General features: G+C 46.6%; 1 protein-coding gene across 10 annotated transcripts in view; it reads right to left on the reverse strand.

The window, feature by feature from the left end:
• The window catches only part of CHD8 (chromodomain helicase DNA binding protein 8), a 76,101-nt gene extending 58,499 nt beyond the window's left edge, over positions 1-17,602 (reverse strand). For all 10 annotated transcript variants that reach the window (XM_063137815.1, XM_063137814.1, XM_063137813.1 and 7 more), the window contains exons 1-2: positions 17,516-17,602; positions 15,321-15,379 (exon numbers count right to left, since the gene is read on the reverse strand). The gene's annotated coding sequence lies outside the window, so the exon portion shown is untranslated. The remainder of the gene's footprint in view (positions 1-15,320; positions 15,380-17,515) is intronic.
• Positions 17,603-20,784: the final 3,182 nt, after the last annotated feature.

Here is a 20,784-nt window from a genome sequence, read left to right on the forward strand (position 1 = left end):
CCCATTGAATCGATTAAGGGTGCTACCTTATCCATGTTTTAGAGAGAACTCCCAGCATTGCTGGCCATTGCAAGACTTTCCCCTGTCTAAACATGCATAGGATTGTGCCTTAGTAAACTGATCAAATGCAAATTTATTTGCATATCGCCAATAAGCCAATCTAGGCGTCTTTAGAGAGCGGAGAAGTTAACCAGAAAGAAGTGTGGGAACGGGAAACTTTTTTAAAAATCACCCGCTGTCAGAGAGACGTTCTGTTAGCAGCGTTCTCCTTTCCACACGCTGTATCAGCCTTCCCCCAGGTCGGCCTGCTGTGTTGGACTACACCACATATCATCCCCTGCTGGCCATGGGTGATGGAGTTGGATTCCATCACCTTTAGAGAGTGCCTGGTTACACACCTGGACCGAAATAGCCCCAGGAAATAAAACAAGAGAAATAAGACAAGAGAACAACTCTCAGTCCAAAAACTTATGAATTGAGCCACACCGACTGATAAATCTACCGATTTAAGCAGCCCTCTCGAGGAAAGATGCAGGCCCATTTCCCCCCTCCTGCACCTGGTGGCCCGTATTTTTTCCTTGGGGTGTGTTCAGACTTCACTTCTCACCCCTGCCCCCCCTTACCCTCTTTATACCCCACAAGTGTATCACCAGCCTCTCCTTTCCACCTGCGCACATATTCCATCTCCCTCCCCCCTGGTAGACCCCCTTTTAATCTCCATGCCCCCACCTGCCTCCTCCCCACACTGGAGACCCCTTTCTTTTTTTTCCCTCTGCACCCCTCCCTGCTTGCTGTGCCACCCCCCTCTGCCCCCCTCTGCCCCCCACCAGCCCCCTTTCCCTCCTGCTCTCTTCTCTTCTCCTCCACTTCCGTCTACACCTCGATATCCCCAGGTCTGCCTCTCCTCCCGCTGCATACGGCAGCCCTTCCACCCCTGCCCCACACCCTCCCCTGCACAGCCCCACACTCGCCGCCCAACCTCCCTTTGCCCCCAACCCCCGTGAACCCCAGCACTTTTGGAAGCCACCCGCCTTTGCTGCAGCCCAGGTGTTCCTCCCAGCCATCCCCTCGCGCCGTCTCCTTGCCAGCCCCCTTACCTTTCTCCCCCAAACCTCAGCCCTCTGTCATTTTTCAGACCCTCCTCCTGCTCCTCCCTCTTGCTCACCGCCTTCCTCCTGAGCCCCCAAACCTGCGAGCTCCAGTCCTTCCCAACCCCCCCACCTCTTCCAATTTCCACCAGCCCAATCCCCCCTCCCTTACCTCCTGCCACCCATTATCCGCATTTTCCTCCTCCTTCTTCTAGCTGGAAACCCCCTCCCATCAGCCCCCCCCTCCCTCCCCGCCAGGTCTCCCCATCCGATCCCGGATCCTACCCGGCCCCAATAGCAGCGGCAGCTCCTCCTCCAAACCTCCGGCGTCTCCTTCCTTTCCTCCTCCTCCTCCTCCCGCCCCAGCACTGAGCGCAAGGAGGAGGGGAAGAGAGAGGCGGAGCCTCAACCCGGGCCCAGGCGCTCCCCCCCCCCAGCAACACACACAGAGCTAGCCAGACACAGAGCGCCAGGCAGCCAGGCTCCTTCCTCTGCTCTGCTCTATTGCAGAGAGAAAGAGGGGCTGCCCCCCACCCAGCTCCTCATTTGCATCCTTGATCTCATTGCATGAAACATGTATATATAGAAATCTCATAGAATTAGCAAACTATTAAAAATATACACAAGAGAATGGCACAGAATGAAACGTCACTCCCCCATATATATACAGTACATATACACACACACACACACGAACTCATATGTATGCATGTGTGTATATTTCCTAGCTGTACCACCTCCTGGCCCTTCCTTAAAAGGTGAGAAGTAAAAACTGTTTGGGATATCACTTCCAGAAGGAGAGGAGCCCTACCTGTAGCGTTCATTTACCTGCCTCGATTGTTCCACTGCGTTCAGCTTTCCCCATAAGTTTGGCGTATGTCTATTATGGGTGGGGAGGTATGTATCTATGTGCAATAATACACACACACACACACACTATTGAAAGCATCAACAGCACTTCAGACGGGTTTGCTCTGGATCCCAGAAGGATGCAGCAAATCACTTAAAATATAGACGAGTGGTTACCAAAAGAGAAACATTTAAATATTAAAGCAAAATGTTTTGGCTTCCACCTCCTTCAGCTTTATGTGCTTGCCTGTACACATACACACAAAACGTAATGTTTCGTGGGTGAAACCTGATTAGAGAAATTTTTAAATCCGTTATCCATATGGATTTTAATTGATAAATCTATCCCAATCGGTACAGTGCTATCAACAACTGTTTTGAAGCTAGAAACACCGTTTTGTTTTGTTTTTTAGACAATGCATGTACACATCTATTCTCGATCCTCCCAGAGTGCAGGACACGGAATAACGGGCTCAAGTTGCAGGAAGTCAGATTCCAGCTGGACATCAGGAAAAACTTCCTGACTGTTAGAGCAGTACGACAATGGAAGCAGTGACCTAAGGAGGTTATGGGCTCTCCCACACTAGAGGCATTCAAGAGGCAGCTGGACAACCATCTGTCAGGGATGCTTTAGGGTGGAGTCCTGCATTGAGCAGGGGGTTGGACTCGATGGCCTTATAGGCCCCTTCCAACTCTAGGATTCTTTTCTTTTTCCAACTCTATGACTTTATGATCTTGACATCATCTTATAAGAGGCATATCCCAGCATGTGAGAGAGAAAAAGGGGGGAGGACTTAAGAGATAGTTTGCTATCTTCAGTTTCCATAACTACTTCTATTAAACACTTTCTCTGTCAAACTCTCCTGCCCAATTAAACCTTTTTAGAGGATGAAAGTCTGAACAATTACTTCCTCATCAACCCAGATGTGTTTCACTCCCATCAAAAATAACAACGAAACAACCTATCAGGGAATCACAGGAAGAGGGTTATCACAGGCCCTCCAGTCTATTTTAAAACACGCGATAACTTTTCACTTCCTTTTTCTTTTTAAAGTTAAACTTTGGCTCGCACACGATGGAGAAGGGAAGATTAAAAATATTAATAACGATCCCCCAATTACACATGGTCCCCACAACTTACTTGACCCCCATGCCAAAATCTGGAATCTATGCTTCCAAACCCCACAACTGAAGACCCTCCTGCCTCAGCCATCTCTTTTAAAAACATGTCCCAAATAAGTAGAACCTGATCTATTTACAATTCATACAGACAAGCAAGTTCTGTCCACGGACTATTCAGCTAGCAGAACACCGCCGTCAAGAAACGTTGGGCACAAAGGAAATGTCAGAACCCCAAACTACACGGCGTTTCTTCAGCAATGCTATCGCTCCAGCGATGCGCTCCGACAATAACCAATACGTGAAAAATGCAGCAAGCAGACGAATTTCTGCAGCCCACTTTTAAAACGATCTGTTTCATATGAACCAGCTCATTTCCAGACCTTTTTTATTCTCCCAACATTTTAACAATCTATAAATTTTAAATGACATGGTTTTAAATTTGCAATTTTGCATTGCTGCTGTTTTTATCTGGTTGAGCTTTTATATTGTATTTTATATTATGGTTTTATACTGTTGTTTTATACTTTGAATGGTTTTAATTTTTGTGAACCGCCCAGAGAGCTCTGGCTATTGGGCGGTAAAGAAATGTAATAAATAAATAAATAAATAAATAAATAAATTCAAAGAGTAGGAATAGTTTAATGTTACGTGTCACTTCCCACTGCGAAAAGCAGTCGCAAGGTGACTTAAAACATGCACAAATACAGAAATCCATAACAGAACAGAATATCCCCCACTCCCAAATTGATAGAAACTAGAATTGTTCTCATTCTCTCAGCTTCAGCACCTCCATCTACAACGTGGGGTACAAATGGCCTACCTTGAAGGGATACTGTCAGCCAGTACTGTCTCCAGGATTTGGGGAGCCCTCAGACATGGCAACTCAGTGCCCCCTTCCTCCAATCTGGAAGAGTGGGGGAGGACATGCAAACTGAGAATTTCAATAGGCTGCTTCTGATCGTCTTGAGTACTCTGTGCAAAGCAGATACTGGGCTCATTCAGAAGACACCTCAAACCATGGCTTTAACCATGGTGGTTAAGCCAGAAAGCCCGACCATGTTCAGAAAACACCTTAAACCATGGCTTTAACCACAGTGAATAAGGCTTTTTGCTTTATGCACCATGGTTAAAGCTGTGGTTTAAGGTGTCTTCTGAACACAGCCTGGCTTTCTGGATTAACCACCATGGTTAAAGCCATGGTTTAAGGTGTCTTCTGAACAGGGCCATAGTAGCGCTCTAACGGTGATGAGCCCTGTGCTGGTTGTGGGCCCCTGGCAAAAGCTTAACTCTGCCACCCTCTACAGCTGGCCCGTCGTCAGCATTACTGGGATAACTGTGACGCGCGAACCTTTTAGGTTCAATAATGGGGTAAAAGTGCTTTAAAAAATTTAAATAAGTACTTTATACCTGCTAAAACGTGGTAGATCAGAGGTTGGGAATCATTGAGAGGTTGCTTGCTTACACCTGCCATCATTCCAGACCACTAGGTGGCTGGGGAAAATAGGAGTTGTAGTCCAACAACATCTGGGGACCAAAGGCTGAGAATCCCTGTTCCTAATCCTGACTGTTATTTCATATTCAAGCTAAGGGATTATTGCCATTGCACAGATTTGGCAAAATGAGGCACGGAGCTGCTGGCCCAAAGTTGCTGAAGGAAACAGTTGCACTGCGAGGCATGCAGCAGCAAGAACTCATGTCACTTTAAGGACGTGGCAGAGGAAAGATGGGAAGGAACCCAATGCAGAAAATGAATGGGGGACGCACTCAAAAGGTGTACAGGAGACACTCTGCCACCCAACCCGTTTTGAGCACTAGAACTCTTCCTGGTGGGAAGCCAGCCTTTCCTCCTCTTTCAAAATACTGAGTTGGAATTGGTCCCGCGGAAGCGCTTTGATACTCGAATCGTGTTGGACCCATCATCCACTGAAAGTCAGTGCTTAGGATGCTGGATTGGAAGTTGGGAGATCCCGGTTCTAAGACCCATTCAGCCATGAAGTTCATTGGATGACTCCAGGCTAGTCACTGGCTTTCAGCCAAACCTACCCCACAGGGTTGTTGTAAGGATAAAACTGAGAGGAGGAGGACTATATTAGGCCACCTTGAGTTCCTTGCAAGAGGAAAAAAGGTGGGGTATAAATGCAGCAGAAGTCATGCAACTGCACTTAAAATACTGTGTAGAGTTTTGGTCAACCACACCTGAAAAAAGATATTGTAGAGCTGGAAAAAGGGCAGAAAAGGGCAACTAAAATGACCAAGGGGCTCCAGCATCTCTCCTATGAAGGAAGGTGGCAATGGCTGGGATTGTTTAGCTTGGGAAAAAAGGAAGCTAAGGGGAGACCTGATAGAGGTGTACAAGATTACACATGGTGTGGAGAATGTGGATAGGGAGAGATTTTTCTCCCTCTCCCATAATACTAGAACCTGGGGACATCCCATGAAGCTAATGAATGGGAGATTCAGGACACAAGAAAGGAAGGACTTCTTCACACAATGCATAATTTAACGATGGAATTCGCTACCACAAGATGTAATGATAGCCACCAATTTGGATGGCTTTAAAGGGGGTTGGGGTTGGATAAATTCCTGGAGGAGAAGGCTACCAATGGCTACTAGCCCTGATGGCTATGTGCGACCTCCAGTGTCAGAGGAAAAGTATTGTTGCACCATGTCCTGCTTGTGGGTCCCTGGTCGACAGCTGGTTCATAGAATCATAGAATAGCAGAGTTGGAAGGGGCCTACAAGGCCATCGAGTCCAATCCCCTGCTCAATGCAGGAATCCACCCTAAAGCATCCCTGACAGATGGTTGTCCAGCTTCCTCTTGAAGGCCTCTAGTGTGGGAGAGCCCACAACCTCCCTAGGTCACTGATTCCATTGTCATACTGCTCTAACAGTCAGGAAGTTTTTCCTGATGTCCAGCTGGAATCTGGCTTCCTTTAACTTGAGCCCGTTATTCCGTGTCTTGCACTCTGGGAGGATCGAGAAGAGATCCTGGCCCTCCTCTGTGGGACAACCTTTTAAGTATTTGAAGAGTGCTATCATGTCTCCCCTCAATCTACTCTTCTCCAGGCTAAACATGCCCAGTTCTTTCAGTCTCTCTTCATTGTTTCCAGACCCCTGGTCATCCTCATTGCCCTCCTCTGAACACGCTCCAGCTTGTCTGCGTCCTTCTTGAATCGTGGAGCCCAGAACTGGACGCAATACTCTAGATGAGGCCTAACCAGGGCCGAATAGAGAGGAACCAGTACCTCATGTGATTTGGAAGCTGTACTTCTATTAATGCAGCCCAAAATAGCATTTTCCTTTCTTGCAGCCATATCACACTGTTGGCTCATATTCAGCTTGCGATCTACAACAATTCCAAGATCCTTCTCGTTTGTAGTATTGCTGAGCCAAGTATCCCCCATCTTGTAACTGTGCATATGGTTTCTATTTCCAAAATGTAGAACTTGGCATTTATCCCTATTAAATTTCATTCTGTTGTTTTCAGCAAACAGAATGATCGTTGTGTGAACAGAGTGCTGGACTAGATGGACCTTTGATCTGATCCAGGATGGCCTTTCTTATGTTCTAGTAGTAATCATCATCATAAAAATAATTAAAAGTCTCCCTTGCATGCTTGAGGTCTCTTCCCTGTTTGTACCTTAGGGTGTTCATATTTCACACAAACCCTTTATTGATGCATGTGAGAAAAAGAAAGGGAGCGTTAAGTGCCTGATATCACATTTTGAAAGCAACTGATAGCCAAACAGCTTCAGCTATTGGGCAGTATAGAAATGTAACAAATAAAAACACATAAATACACCTGCTTTTCAGTCGTCCTGCATTTTGTGTGTCACCTATCTACAGATACTTTTATCTGAAGCACATATTTAATATCCCGTGATATTAAGCGCACAGAAAATCCTGTGATATTAAGCGCACAGAAACATGGGAGAGAGAGAGAGAGAGAGAGAGAGAGAGAGAGAGAGAACAAGGTCAGTTTCACCAGTATCAGTTTCCTGTGGTGATACTGACAAGATTGTGAGATTCCCTTATCAGTTTCACCTATGCTAGGATGACTTCATTCTACCACTATTCCCTGCTGCCATTTTTTAAAGCTGCACCCAGGAGGGGGGAATTTGTGTTCAGAAAGCACAGAGCCACGTGAGGGACAGAATTTTTTAAAAATAAATAAATAACAAAAGGGTCTTGAAACTCACAATCTTCTTCTGACCATGCCAATTTCACTAGAGAACACCAAGGTGGTGGTGGGGGGAACTTGAAGGAAACATTGGCTACCTGTGGAATAGGTATCGTTGGCTCAGTTCAGACAACATGTTACTCTACACAGTATGAAAACGCCACTCAGGGGTTGAGTTTTTAGAGGGCACACCCCACACATGTTCTAACTCCATCGTTGTGTGACTGTGGGCTACCATGGAGTTGAGTAAAATCCATCGTGATGTTTGATTGACAGTTCCTCCATCCTCTCTCCTCCCCCGGTCCTCCAGATGGTATCCCATTAGCCATTTCTGGGGGAAAACCAATCCCGGCAGCTCTCCTAGAGCGGCCTTCACTCCTTTCGCCGCTCTGGCCAGGGAACTCTATAGCCAGCGGGAAAAGTCAACGCAACGGAAAACTCCACAGAGCCTGCCACACAACACAACTGTTGTGCAGGAACTCTCCTCTGCACAGTGTGGATATTCAGTGTGGAGTGTTTTCCAAAAAAACTCCACTGTGGCGTGGAGTTTTCCCGCCAGACAACACATTTCTCAACGGTGGTGTAATAACTCCACCGTGAAGTTCTAAAACCACTATTGAGAAATGTGTTGTCTGACCTGAGCCGATACCTCAGGGTGGTATAAGCCAGTAGAATCTGGCCTACGCAAGTGTGGAGTATTTTCTTCCTTACTCCTTTGACGGGGTAGGGAGCCAAACGTATTTTGCTTTCGTTGGATCGCACCAATTGCCTTTAAGCATGCAATGAGAGCTCTGCTTTGAAATGTACTCGCAACACGCAACGCCTCTCCTGATATGAACCTACCTGTACACTAAGCTCAACAGCTAAGGTCCTCCTCCAGGTACCTACTCCAAGGGAAGCTTGGAGGATGGCAACAAGGGAGAGGGCCTTCTCAGTGGTGGCCCCTCAATTATGGAATGATCTCCCCGACGACGCTTACGTGGCGCCAACATTGTTATCTTTTCTCTTCTCCCACGCATGCTGAGTTTTTTTAACAGACCCCAGAATAATTGTTTTAAATGGATAATGTCTGTTTGTATTTTATGCTTTTTACGGTTTTAAATTTTGTATATTTGTTTTTAATGTTCACTATTTTTAACTTTTGTAAACCGCCCAGAGAGTTTCGGCTATGGGGCGGTATATAAATGTAATAAATAATAATAATAATACAGCTTGTCTTCAGAACAGCTGACTAGCCTCAATAACCATTAAAATGACCATGTTTGGAAGCTCTGATCATCATTTATGATTAAAAAGAAGGGATATTCCCATCATGCCCTGCTCCTGAACTCCCTGAGGCTTCTGGGTAGCCACTGCCGGCAGATAAAGCATTGAGCCAGATGGACTAGCGGCTTGAAGTAGCATGGCAGTTTTTATTTTCTGGACCAAATCGAGCTTGAAGCTCAGTTTTCTCTGCACCTGAGCTCTTTAGGACACAATCCATGAATTCTAGGACACAATGGAATTTAACTAATCTAGGATAGGAGAGGCAAATTAATTCTGGATTCTGTAAATACTCTTGCGAAGTGTCTCAGGAGGCAAAGGGGCATGAGAAGAATCGTGTGCATGTGTGCAGATGTATACTCACACTCTGCGTACAGAGTATGAACATATCCTAATGTTTTTTAGGACACAATCCTATGCATATTTAGACATTTAAAAAGTCCTAAGTTGTAGGACTTTTTTATTGTCTAAACATGCATAAGACTGTCCCCCTGTAATCAACTTACAGAATGGACTCTATAACACAGAGTAGTGATTCTAGGCTGCAGTATGATAAAAAAAAAGGACCAAGACAGACGTGTGTGCATGCATGTTTCATTCCATCTTAATCTAAAGAAGGGAGGGGACTGGGTGACCTTGAAAACAACTGAGTTACAGGGCAGAACCATTGAACGGAAGCCATAAGGATTCTGATATTCGTTTGAAATTTGGCAGAAGCAGGTATGGGCGTTTCCTTACACGTAAGAGCACATGACTTTTTTTTTTTAAAAAAAAAACTGCTCTACACCAAGACGACAGCTTGGGATACAATTAAACACACACACAGACATCTTTTCCAGCTTCTTCCTACTTCTGCTTCTTCCTTTCATTAATATCGCGGCTGCCCCCAAACGAGCTGCCAGTCACCCACTCACACCCACCCCAGCGAAGTCATTCTACATTGCTACATCGGCAACTTTCTCCATCTACAGAGGGAAACAGGCTGGTTTTGCGGCCTCCTTCCTTTTCCCCTGCTCTGGATGAGGAAAAAAGGCACAAAAGGCAGACGTCAACACCCCTACTCACACACACATGCACAAGATTGAGAAGATTGAGGGGAGACATGAGAGCACTCTTCAAATACTTAAAAGGTTGTCACACAGAGGAGGGCCAGGATCTCTTCTCGATCCTCCCAGAGTGCAGGACACGGAATAACGGGCTCAAGTTAAAGGAAGCCAGATTCCAGCTGGACATCAGGAAAAACTTCCTGACTGTTAGAGCAGTGCGACGGTGGAATCAGTTACCTAGGGAGGTTGTGGGCTCTCCCACACTAGAGGCCTTCAAGAGGCAGCTGGACAACCACCTGTCGGGGATGCTTTAGGGTGCATTCCTGCATTGAGCAGGGGGTTGGACTCGATGGCCTTGTAGGCCCCTTCCAACTCTGCTATTCTATGATAATCTTTATTCTAAGATCCAGTTTAAAATTAATCCAACATTAAGACATTTAGGGGCTCATTCTCCCACCCAAATTGCATTCAACAACATTTTAAATTGTTACTTTACATTTAGGAGCTGTATTTCCAAGGTCATTGAAATACAGATTGATACCACTAACAATCTTTCTTTCTTTAATAGCCTGCGGAGAGGTTAGGACCCTTCCTGCCTTTCCATTACAGACAGAAAGAAGGGGAAGCCACCTCTATATGCAACTGGTTTCCTATGAGGAGGGCCTTCTCTGCTGTGGCACCCTGGCTGTGGAATGAGCTCCCTAAGGAGGTTCACCTGGCACCTACATTATATTGTTTCAGACGCCAGGTAAAGACCTTTTTATTCTCTCAGTATTTTAACAGTCTATAAATAAATTTTAACTTGGTGTTTTAAATTTGTAATTTTGCATTGCTGCTGATTTTTATCCTGGTTGTGTTTTTATATTGTATTTTATATCATGTTTTTTATACTTTGAATGGTTTTAATTTTTTTGTGAACCACACAGAGAGCTTCAGCTATTGGGCGGTATAGAAATGCAATAAATAAATAAATAAAAAGTTCATGTATCCAGTATCTCCAGATTCAATTAACAGGCCAGGAAAAGGAAAGGTCTGGATTTCTACCAGGTGTGCTTCCTCCTCAGCCAGCATGGAAAGCAAGCAGACCGGCAGAAGAAAGCTGGAGACATTTGCCCCTCCTCTGCCAGCACATTCAGTCACCTACATGGAATTCCTGATCACCTGTGGCGACCATACAAGCTGTTACACGACTGTATGGGTGCAAAGTGCTTTGCAGAACTTTAGCTCCCAAGTGCCATGAGAACCTCTGCTTTTATTCGCCACCAGTGACACCACAAACGCAGCGAGATTGTCATGCTTCTAGAGCAGCCTTCCTCAACCTGGGGCGCTCCAGATGTGTTGGACTACAACTCCCAGAATGCCCCAGCCAGCAAGAAATGGGGGTTGGGGATAGTAGTAGACGTGTGTGAAAAGATTTCTGTGCAAGCTCTGGGAGGCTCCAGATGTGTTGGACTACAACTCCCAGAATGCCCCAGCCAGCTCTGCTGGCTGGGGCATTCTGGGAGATGCAGTCCAACACATCTGGAGCGCCCCAGGTTGAGGAAGGCTGTTCTAGAGTGTTTGGAAACGCATAAGCAGTGTGTACAAAACATCTCAGCATACATGGCCCTAGCCTTTAGTCATTGTTTTCAGAGCCCATATCACTCCCCAAATCCCAATCATTCCAAAGAATGACAAACGTTTGGATGGTGGTGGGAGTGGGGGTGGACAGGGGACTTCCCTGGAGGAAAGAAATCCAGGAGTAAATAATAAAATATGTGCACTTGCTAAATAATTCCCAGGGCTACAGATTAACAGCAGCAGACTGAAACTCTCCATCCTGAAATCCGGAGCTCTTCTCTTTCAAACCTGCCCTTTTTATTTGGGTTACCGCAGAGCCTGAAAATAGGAAAACGCCGGCTAAGCTGGCATTTCCTTCTACCAAACACTATACCAGATCCCTCTTTTCCACTGCTGTTGTATGTTCCCTGGTTGTTGGTTGTTGATTCGCCACTTATTTGCAGAGGGCTCTGGGGTGATTTAGCACTCTTGCTGAACACCCATCACGCCGCGTTCCCTCCAGCACAGGCCACAGATTCTGCTACGAAAATCACTCACCTAAAATTACGGAAGCCAAGATGCTGTGCAAAGTGATGCAAAATGACACCTGTTTTAATGTGGTTGGATCGAAAGATACAAGCAACCGGTTTGATGGATTCTACTGCACTGTGGTCATAAGAACGGCCTTGCTGACAAGTCCCAGGGAAAGCCAGTGTGCAAAATATGGGCTGCCAATGATGATATGGCACAAAGTAGCTCCCCAGTGCCTCTGTTTAAATTTAGCATGCGAGCAAACCCTCTCACAAGTGCTTCACGGCTGCCTGTACCCAGTGAATGCAGTCACAGATAACCTGGGCTAGTGGCATATTTACAAACTGGTATTACACGAGCTATTTCTCTATCGGCAAGCCAACACAGCAAAAGATCCCTTTCAGTTCCCCCCAAATTTGGAAAAGACAAAACAAACCATCTACCGCACTCCCCTACCCCTGAGCTGCTCCAGAAGCTGGAGCTAGTGCAGAATGCTGCAGCTCGGCTGTTGTCTGGAGCTGCCCCTTTCCAGCATGTAACTCCTCTGCTGAGGGAACTGCACTGGCTGACTATTCGCTACCGGGCCGGGTTTAAGGTTCTTGTACTTGTGTACAAAGCCCTAAACAACTTGGGACCAGGATACCTGAGAGAGTGCCTTCTCCCTTACCAACGTGCCCGGTCACTGAGGTCATCCAAAGGCCTGCTCCTGGTGGTTCCACATAGATCCATCCTCCAATTGGAACCCACCAGGGGCAAGAGCCTTCAGCGTGGTGGCCCCCCTCCTGTGGAACTCCCTGCCTCTGGAGGTCAGGCAGGCGCCAACCTTGTACTCCTTTCGGCACCTCCTGCAAACATCTTTATTCCAAGAAGCCTTTCTCTAACATGCAGCCTTGGATTACTGTTATTGCTTCTTTTAAAATTTTGTTTTAACGGTTTTATTCTGTTTTTATTTTCATTTTACCTTGTACACCGCTCCGAAATTTTTCAATGGGGAGCGGTATATAAACATTCTAAATAAAATAAAATAAATAAATAAGGCGGAAGCAACCAGTTCACCAGTGTCAACTGACCGCTTGGACACCAGATGGACAGACCCCAAAACCACAGTGCAGCAACGCCATAACAGGAGTATGACCAATCCCGCACCTGCTCCCTCATTTCCTTGCTGGCTTCAAGGAGGCGGCCTTGAAAAGCCTAATTTATTTATTTATATACAATACTGGAATGATGAAATGGACGGTACGCACCCAGCAAATATGGCCCTTCGCAATCAGCAATGTGCACAGCTCTGTCTGCTCCGCCCGTGTCAAGAAACGTGCAGCGGCTGCTTGCCTCGCTCAGAGCCCCCCAGGAGGTAGGAGGGAACAGGTCTCTGCAATTGACTTCCCCTCCATGCAAACCCGTAATGCCGGTCCTGGTCCCTCTCTCAAGCTTATTTGCAATGCTTGAACCAGGACCAGCATCACGGGTGACCTGACCAGGCCCACAACACTACAGCAGCCCCACGGATAATTCCCAGAGCCTCCTGTCCCTGCTGTTCCTCTTGCTTGCTGTTTCTGCCTATTCACTGGCCCTCTCTGAGCGTGCAAACCGTGACCGGAAGGATGCAGAGATAGAGCCACATCCTTCTCCCTTGGCCTTGCACTCTCCTTCTGGGTAGTCATATGGACCAGGCGGCAAGAGGACAGGCAGCGGCAACAGCGGTGAAGATGAGGCAGGCCCATTGAGAGCCTCTTACCCAAGGGCGCTCGAAAACCAGAGCCAGCACTGGCCAGGAAATGCTACCCCAAAGCCCGGCTTCTCCAAAGTGGTGCCCTTCAGATGTTTTGGACTAGAGCTCCCAACACTCCTTACCACCGGCCCACGCTGAAATCCAAAACATCTGGAGTAAACCAGAGGAAGGTGGCCCTAAGCCACACACAACACTTTCCATCCAGTTTTTGCAAACGTTCTCCAACTTATCCGAGAGATCGAAGTCAATCTTCTATTTCATTCATAGACTCACACACTCCAGAGAGTAGGGCCTCCGCCACTAGTCATTTCAGACAGGAAAGATTTTTCAAACATTGGTGGCCCAGCTACGCCCCTATCTAGACAGGGATAACCTAGCTTCAGTCGTCCATACTCTGGTAACCTCCAGATTTGATTACTGCAATGCCCTCTACGTGGGGCAGCCTTTGAAGATGATTTGGGAGCTGCAGCTTGTGCAAAGTACAGCGGCCAGATTGATAACTGAAACAAGGAGGTTTAAACATATAACACCGATTCTGGCTGGCTTGCATTGGCTACCTATATGCTTCCGAGCCCAATTCAAGGCGCTGGTTTTAACCTATAAATCCCTACATGGCTTGGGACCACAATACCTGATGGAACGCCTCTCCCGACATGAACCTACTTGTACACTACGCTCGACATCTAAGGTCCTCCTCCGAGTGCCTACTCCGAGGGAAGCTCAGAGGATGGCTACAAGGGAAAGGGCCTTTTCAGTGGTGCCCCCTCAATTATGGAATCATCTCCCCAATGAGGCTCGCCTAGCGCCAACATTGTTATCTTTTCGGCGCCACGTCAAGACTTTTCTCTTTTCCCAGGCATTTAACAACGCTAAGTTTGTTTTTTTAACGGACCCCAGAACTGTTGTTTTTAAATGGATACAGTTGTTTTTATACTGTTTGTGTTTTTGATGATTTTAAATTTTGTATACTTTTTAATGTTCACTGTTTTTAACTTTTGTAAACTGCCCAGAGAGCTTTGGCTATGGGGCGATACATAAATGTATTAAATCAAATCAAATCAAAGCCAGCCGAGAAAGGACATTTTCAGCGCGGTGTTCAGAAGACACCTTAAACCATGGCTTTAACCACGGTGAATAAGGCTTTTCACAGTGGTTTAAGGTGTCTTCTGAACACGGCCCATAGCTGCTTGGCAGGACATTCAGGTCCAATCTCTGGTGGGCCTCCAAGCCTTCCCCATTTCCCCCTCCCTCGGACTACAGAGACAGAATTCAAGTGCACAATTTCCCCATCCAACCTGACATCTGCCTTTAGAAAGGCCAATGCAATCCACGCATGCTCTGAGATCGCTCACGTTAATTATTCCATAATAACTGCCACACCCTGGCTTCATAATGACAACTAAAACAAATTATAACGCATATGGTAAAATAAGAATCAAGAATTTTTATGGCGGGGGGGGGGAGGAAATAAATCCTTTACTGCTTTTTAAACCCCTTATTCTCAGCACAATAGGGCGATAACCAAAAGGTAACTTATTGGTATTAAGCAATCACGTATGCACCCACGGAAACATCACCAAAAGTTCAGTAAAAAATAATAATCCTATACCCACTTACCTAAGCATAAGCCTTATTGAGTTCAATGGGGCTTACTTCCAAGTAGACATGCGTATGATTGCATTGTAATGGGATATCAAAATTCTTCAAACAGGAAATGCCAAGACCCATTTCTCTGTCGAAGGAAATTCAAGTTCCACTAAGGCTACAATCCTATGCTGACTTACCTGGGAGTAAGTCCCACTGAACTCAACCAGGAGGGGGTTACTTCTGAGCAGACATGTACAGGATTGCATTGATGTCAATAACACCCCTCCACACACACCCCATTGTCTTTGATAATGTGAGTTTCACATTTCATCTCCCTCAACTTAAATACCTCAGCTGCCACCCCAATGGTAAGCACACTTACCCAAGAGTAAATCCCATTGATTTACTTCCAAGTAAATAGCGTAGGGTTGTAGCTGCCTTCTGCAAAGGAAGAAAAAGAAACATGGATAAACAGACTGGAAACAGACCAAGTAGTCAGTGGCTTGTGGCACCTACAAAATCAACTGCTGGTCCTCTGATATCCCCCTCCATTTTAAAGCCTGAACGTGGCTGGGGTCTGAATATTTTGAGGGTGATTTCCGACAATCTCCTTTCCTTCCTGCACCTCCAATTTAGCACTGTAGTTTAACATAGAAACCATTTCCTAAACAACGTTTCAATTATAAATCATACCTCTTCTCACCCAATACCACTCATCCAAGCAAAGCTCACGTATATTTAAACCACACATAGCCCAATCAGGCCACAGCAGTCTGGGATCATCTGAGAGAACATGACAATGGGTTAGATCCAGACTGAATCATACTTAAGAGTAGACCCTTTGAAAACAATGGGATTTAGCCTTGTCCCCTTGATTTCAATGGGTTTACTCTCAACTATGGCTAAATCAAGATCCAACCCATTACAACTAATTGCATGCAAATCCACAGGCCTCTAGTGTGGGAGGCCTTCAAGAGGCAACTGGACAACTACTAGTTGAAAGCCTTGTCAGTGAGTATACCAATATTGATGCACACTCATCAGAGCACTACAGCGGGAAAAGGTTGATGCACGATTCCCACTCCCCTCCAGCGTAGCGAAACAGAAAAACCCTCCTCTGACCTTGTCAGCATCACAGGAGAACAGAGAAGAAAGACAGCAATGGGAAATCTGCTCTGGTGAAAGTAACAAGGCTTGCCCCCTACACTTTTGTTCGGAGAGAAAACATTAAAATACTAAACAGGCATTCTGAAATGTGTAGGACTTTATGGTAGGTGTGTGTGTGTAGGGGGGGAGAAGACAGGTGGAGGACGAACACTTGTCTCATCTGTTCACAAATCAGACACACAAAACCACAGGGAAGTTGCCGTGTAGTTGTAAAGCCCCCTTCCTGCCTGACCGTCCATCAGCTTCAAAACCCGACCCAACAGGATTTAAGGTCCTGTCTTTCGCACATGCACACCAACAGTGAGAAGCTCCAGACCGCTTCAAGAAATACACGTGGAACCTAATGTGGCGTCAACGTCTCCCCTTGCACAAAAACCACATGTGGCAACATGCGATTCACCCATCTCCCTGTATATATATACATACACACACACACATTATAATTTCTGCACAGATGAACCAGACAATCTCCCCCACTCCGACAACAAAAACACACAACGGCAATGCAATGCAGAGGAACCAACCCCCCTCTGCAAGCACATCCCGACATGCCCACAAACCTACATGCTCCCCCACCCCACAATATCTACACAGATCAGCCCCTTTTCTCCTAGGCACACCACCCACTCTGTAGCCCACCCACCCACCCAATGCTCCCCAGCCCATGGACCACCTCCTTCCGCTCTCCAAGGGACCTGTGCAAACAGAAACACACATACACACCAACCAACTGTAACATGGGCGCGTTCCTATGGCAAGGAAGCACATGCTCCTTCGCAGGCAGAAGGTCCCAGGTTCAGCCCCAGAGGCGTCTTCAGGTAGGCTCAGGACCGAATCCTGCCCTGAAAACCCTGGAAGGGCGGCTGCTGCCAGTCAGAGTCGACAATACAGGGCTGGATGGGCCAAGGGTCTGACTCAGGACCAGGCAGCTCCTTCGTTTCCTCCACCACAAGCACAGACCCTAAGGGCCAAAGTGTGGGGGGAGAGGAAGCCCTAAGAGCTGCAGGCAAGGTACAAAATTGCAATGATTTGGGGGGGCGAAGAGAGATGTGGGTGCACTCAGCACCCTTCCCCCTTCTTCCTCTTCTAAAGGCCAGCATAATATGGATTTATTTATTCCTCCCCATATATATATATATATATATATATATATATCTGGAAAAAGGAAATCAAAAGGTTTTATTTCTCCTTTTGCAAAAAGAAGAAGGATTGAATTGGTCCTTCTCTCTCCCTGTAGGAGAGGTGAGGGGGGGAGGGGAATAGCCCTGCACTGGGCCTGCATCATGCAAAGGGGAAGGGCCATCCCATAATAACCCTCCCTCCCCCACCCCTCGCGTGAGTGTGTGGCGGGGTTTGAACCCCGGGGTCTTACCCGGGGTTTTCCTCTCCCCACCCCCACCTCCGACTCACCCTTTACGGCGCCGCTTCTTCTTCTTCTCCTCCTCCCGCTCCCCCCCTCCCCTCTCGGAGGGAGAGAGAAGAGAGAACAAGGCAGCCGAGCATGGACGGTGCAACCTAACCTACCTCGGGCGCCTCCAAGCCACGCCCACTGCTCCTGCCAGGCGGGCGAGCGGCCGCCGAAGGACCCAGGAGGCCGGGAGGGCGGGGCCAGGCAGCATGTTCGGTTGAGAGAACCTTCCAGGAAGTCTCTCTCTGCCGATTGAGACGGGGGGGGGGGACAGAAGGGAAGCGAGAGAGGCGGGAGGGGCCTCGCGTTGCCGAGGCTGTCTAATGAAGCGCCTGATTCATTAATAAAGAGTTAAAAAATAAAGAGTGAAGCTTTCCTTTCGAAGCGTTTGACTGTGAAATACATATAGCCGATGTGGCTATATGTATTTCATCGCGTCCTTTCTTCATGGCAGTCGGGCAATAGGTTAGTCACCTATATGAGGAAGCCATCTTGGCTTGGCTGAGGGGGCAACGCGTGGCCTTCCGGATTCTTGGCCTGAAACTCCCAACATGCCTCACCATAGGGCTGGTGGGAATTGTAGGCCGAAATTTTCTGGAGGGCCACAAGTTGCCCATTCCTACATTATAATGTTGATGGGAGGCAAAGTATTGGGGGGTCAAGGCGCACCAAGATTCATGACCCTCATTGCCAAAATAGCGTTACAAGCCGTCGTTCATTTCACCGCAGATTTTGCCTTCGCAACACTCCTGCAAGGCCAGTCCTGTCATTCCCAATTACAGAATGGGGAAAACTGAGGCGGAATAGAGTTTCGGGCCTCGACGACATAATGCCAACCTGATCCAGTTTCTCAGGGCTAGAACTGGAGCATGAAATTTAATAGGGATAAATGCCAAGTTCTAGATCTATTATTATTATTATTATTTATTTATATAGCACCATCAATGTACATGGTGCTGTACAGATAACACAGTAAATAGCAAGACCCTGCCGCATAGGCTTACAATCTAATAAGTTGTAGTAAACAATAAAGAGGGAAGGAGAATGCAAACAGGCACAGGGAAGTGTAAACAGGCACAGGGTAGGGCAAAACCAACAGTGTAAAGTCAGAACAAACTCAATATTTGAAGGCTATAGGGAAAAGAAAAGTTTTGAGCTGAGTCTTAAAAGCAGTGATTGAGTTTGTAGTTCTCAAGTGTTCTGGAAGAGCGTTCCAGGCGTAAGGGGCAGCAGAAGAAAAAGGACGAAGCCGAGTAAGGAAAGTGGAGGTCCTTGGGCAGGCGAGAAGCATGGCATCGGAGGAGCGGAGAGCCCGAGCGGGGCCATAGTGTGAGATGAGAGAGGAGAGATAGGCAGGAGCTAGGCAGTGAAGAGCTTTGAAGGTCAGTAGGAGAAGTTTATATTGGATTCTGAAGTGAATTGGAAGCCAATGAAGAGATTTCAGAAGTGGAGTGACATGGTCAGAGCGGCGGGCCAAGAAGATGATCTTAGCGGCAGAGTGGTGGACAGAGACCAGCGGACTGATGTGAGACGAAGGAAGGCCAGAGAGAAGAAGGTTGCAGTAGTCCAACCGAGAGATAACCAGTGCGTGAACGAGAGTCTTGGCAGAAGAGACAGACAAAAATGGTCGAATCCTGGCAATATTATACAGGAAGAAACGACAGGATTTAGCTACTGCCTCGATGTGAGGAGTAAAGGAGAGCGAGGAGTCAAATATAAAGCCAAGACTACGAGCTTCCTTGACCGGAGTAAGCGTGACATCGTTGACAGTAAGGGAGAATGAGAGGTGAGGAGAAGGTTTAGGAGGAAAAACTAGCAGTTCAGTCTTTGCCATGTTAAGTTTCAAACGACGATGAAGCAGCCAGGCTGAGATATCTGAAAGACATGCCGAGATACGATCGTGAACATCTGGAGAAAGTTCCGGAGATGAAAGATATAATTGTGTATCATCGGCATACAGGTGATATTGGAGGCCGTGAGATTGAATGAGCTTGCCCAAGGGCAGCATGTATAGAGAGAACAATGTATAGAGAGCATGTATAGAGCATGTATAGAGAGAACAATCTATGAAAAAGAAACCAAATGAACAGTTACAAGATGGGGGATACTTGGCTCAGCAATACTACGAATGAGAAGGATCTTGGAGTTGTTGCAGATCACAAGCTGAATAGGAGCCAACAGTGTGATGTGGCTGCAAAAAAAAAAAAAAAAAGCCAATGCTATTTTGGGCTGCATTAATAGAAGTATAGCTTCCAAATGGCACAAGGTACTGGTTCCCCTCTATTCGGCCCTGGTTAGGCCTCATCTTGAGTATTGCGTCTAGTTCTGGGCAATGCACTTTAAGAAGGATGCAGACAAGCTGGAGCATGTTCAGAGGAGGGCAACAAGGATGCTCAGGGATCAGGAAACAAAGCACTATGAAGAGAGACTGAAACAACTGGGCATGTTTAGCCTGGAGAAGAGTAGTTTGGGGGGAGACATGATAGCACTCTTCAAATACTTAAAAGGTTGTCACACAGAGGAGGGCCAGGATCTCTTCTCAATCATCCCAGAATGCAGGACACGGAATAAGGGGCTCAAGTCAAAGGAAGCCAGATTCCAGCTGAACATCAGGGAAAACTTCCTAACTGTTAGAGCAGTATGACAATGGAACCAATTACCTAGGGAGGTTGTGGGCTCTCCCACACTAGAGGCATCTGGACAGCCGTCTGTCAAGGATGCTTTAAGGTGGATTCCTGCATTGAGCAGGGGGTTGGACTTGATGGCCTTATAGGACCCTTCCAACTCTATGATTCCATGCAATGAAAAAGCTGATGTAGCACTTGAGCAGCATTGCACTACATAGCAGAAGTGGGATGTGTCCTGCAATGACATAACATCAGCCTGATCCAATGTCTCAGGGCCAGAACTGGAGCATGATCCATGCAACAGGGTGTGACCCTGCAGATTCTTATATTTAAGTCCTGCCTGTTCTGTATGAATGTTGGGTGAATTGCACTCATCCTGCTTACGGGTTTCCCCCAGGCAGCTGGTTGGCCACTGTGTGAATACGATGCTGTACTAGATGGACCTTTGATCTAATCTAGAATGGCTATTATTATTATTATTATTATTATTATTATTTTATTGCATTTGTATACCGCCCCACAGCCAAAGCTCTCTGGGTGGTTTACATAAGATTAAGACACTTAAAGACAATATGCAACAATTAAAAATCACAGAAACATACAATATACACATACATTTAAAACCATTATAACAACTTTAAAAA

Source organism: Elgaria multicarinata, chromosome 11 (assembly GCF_023053635.1).
Source record: "Elgaria multicarinata webbii isolate HBS135686 ecotype San Diego chromosome 11, rElgMul1.1.pri, whole genome shotgun sequence".
NCBI lineage: Eukaryota > Metazoa > Chordata > Lepidosauria > Squamata > Anguidae > Elgaria > Elgaria multicarinata.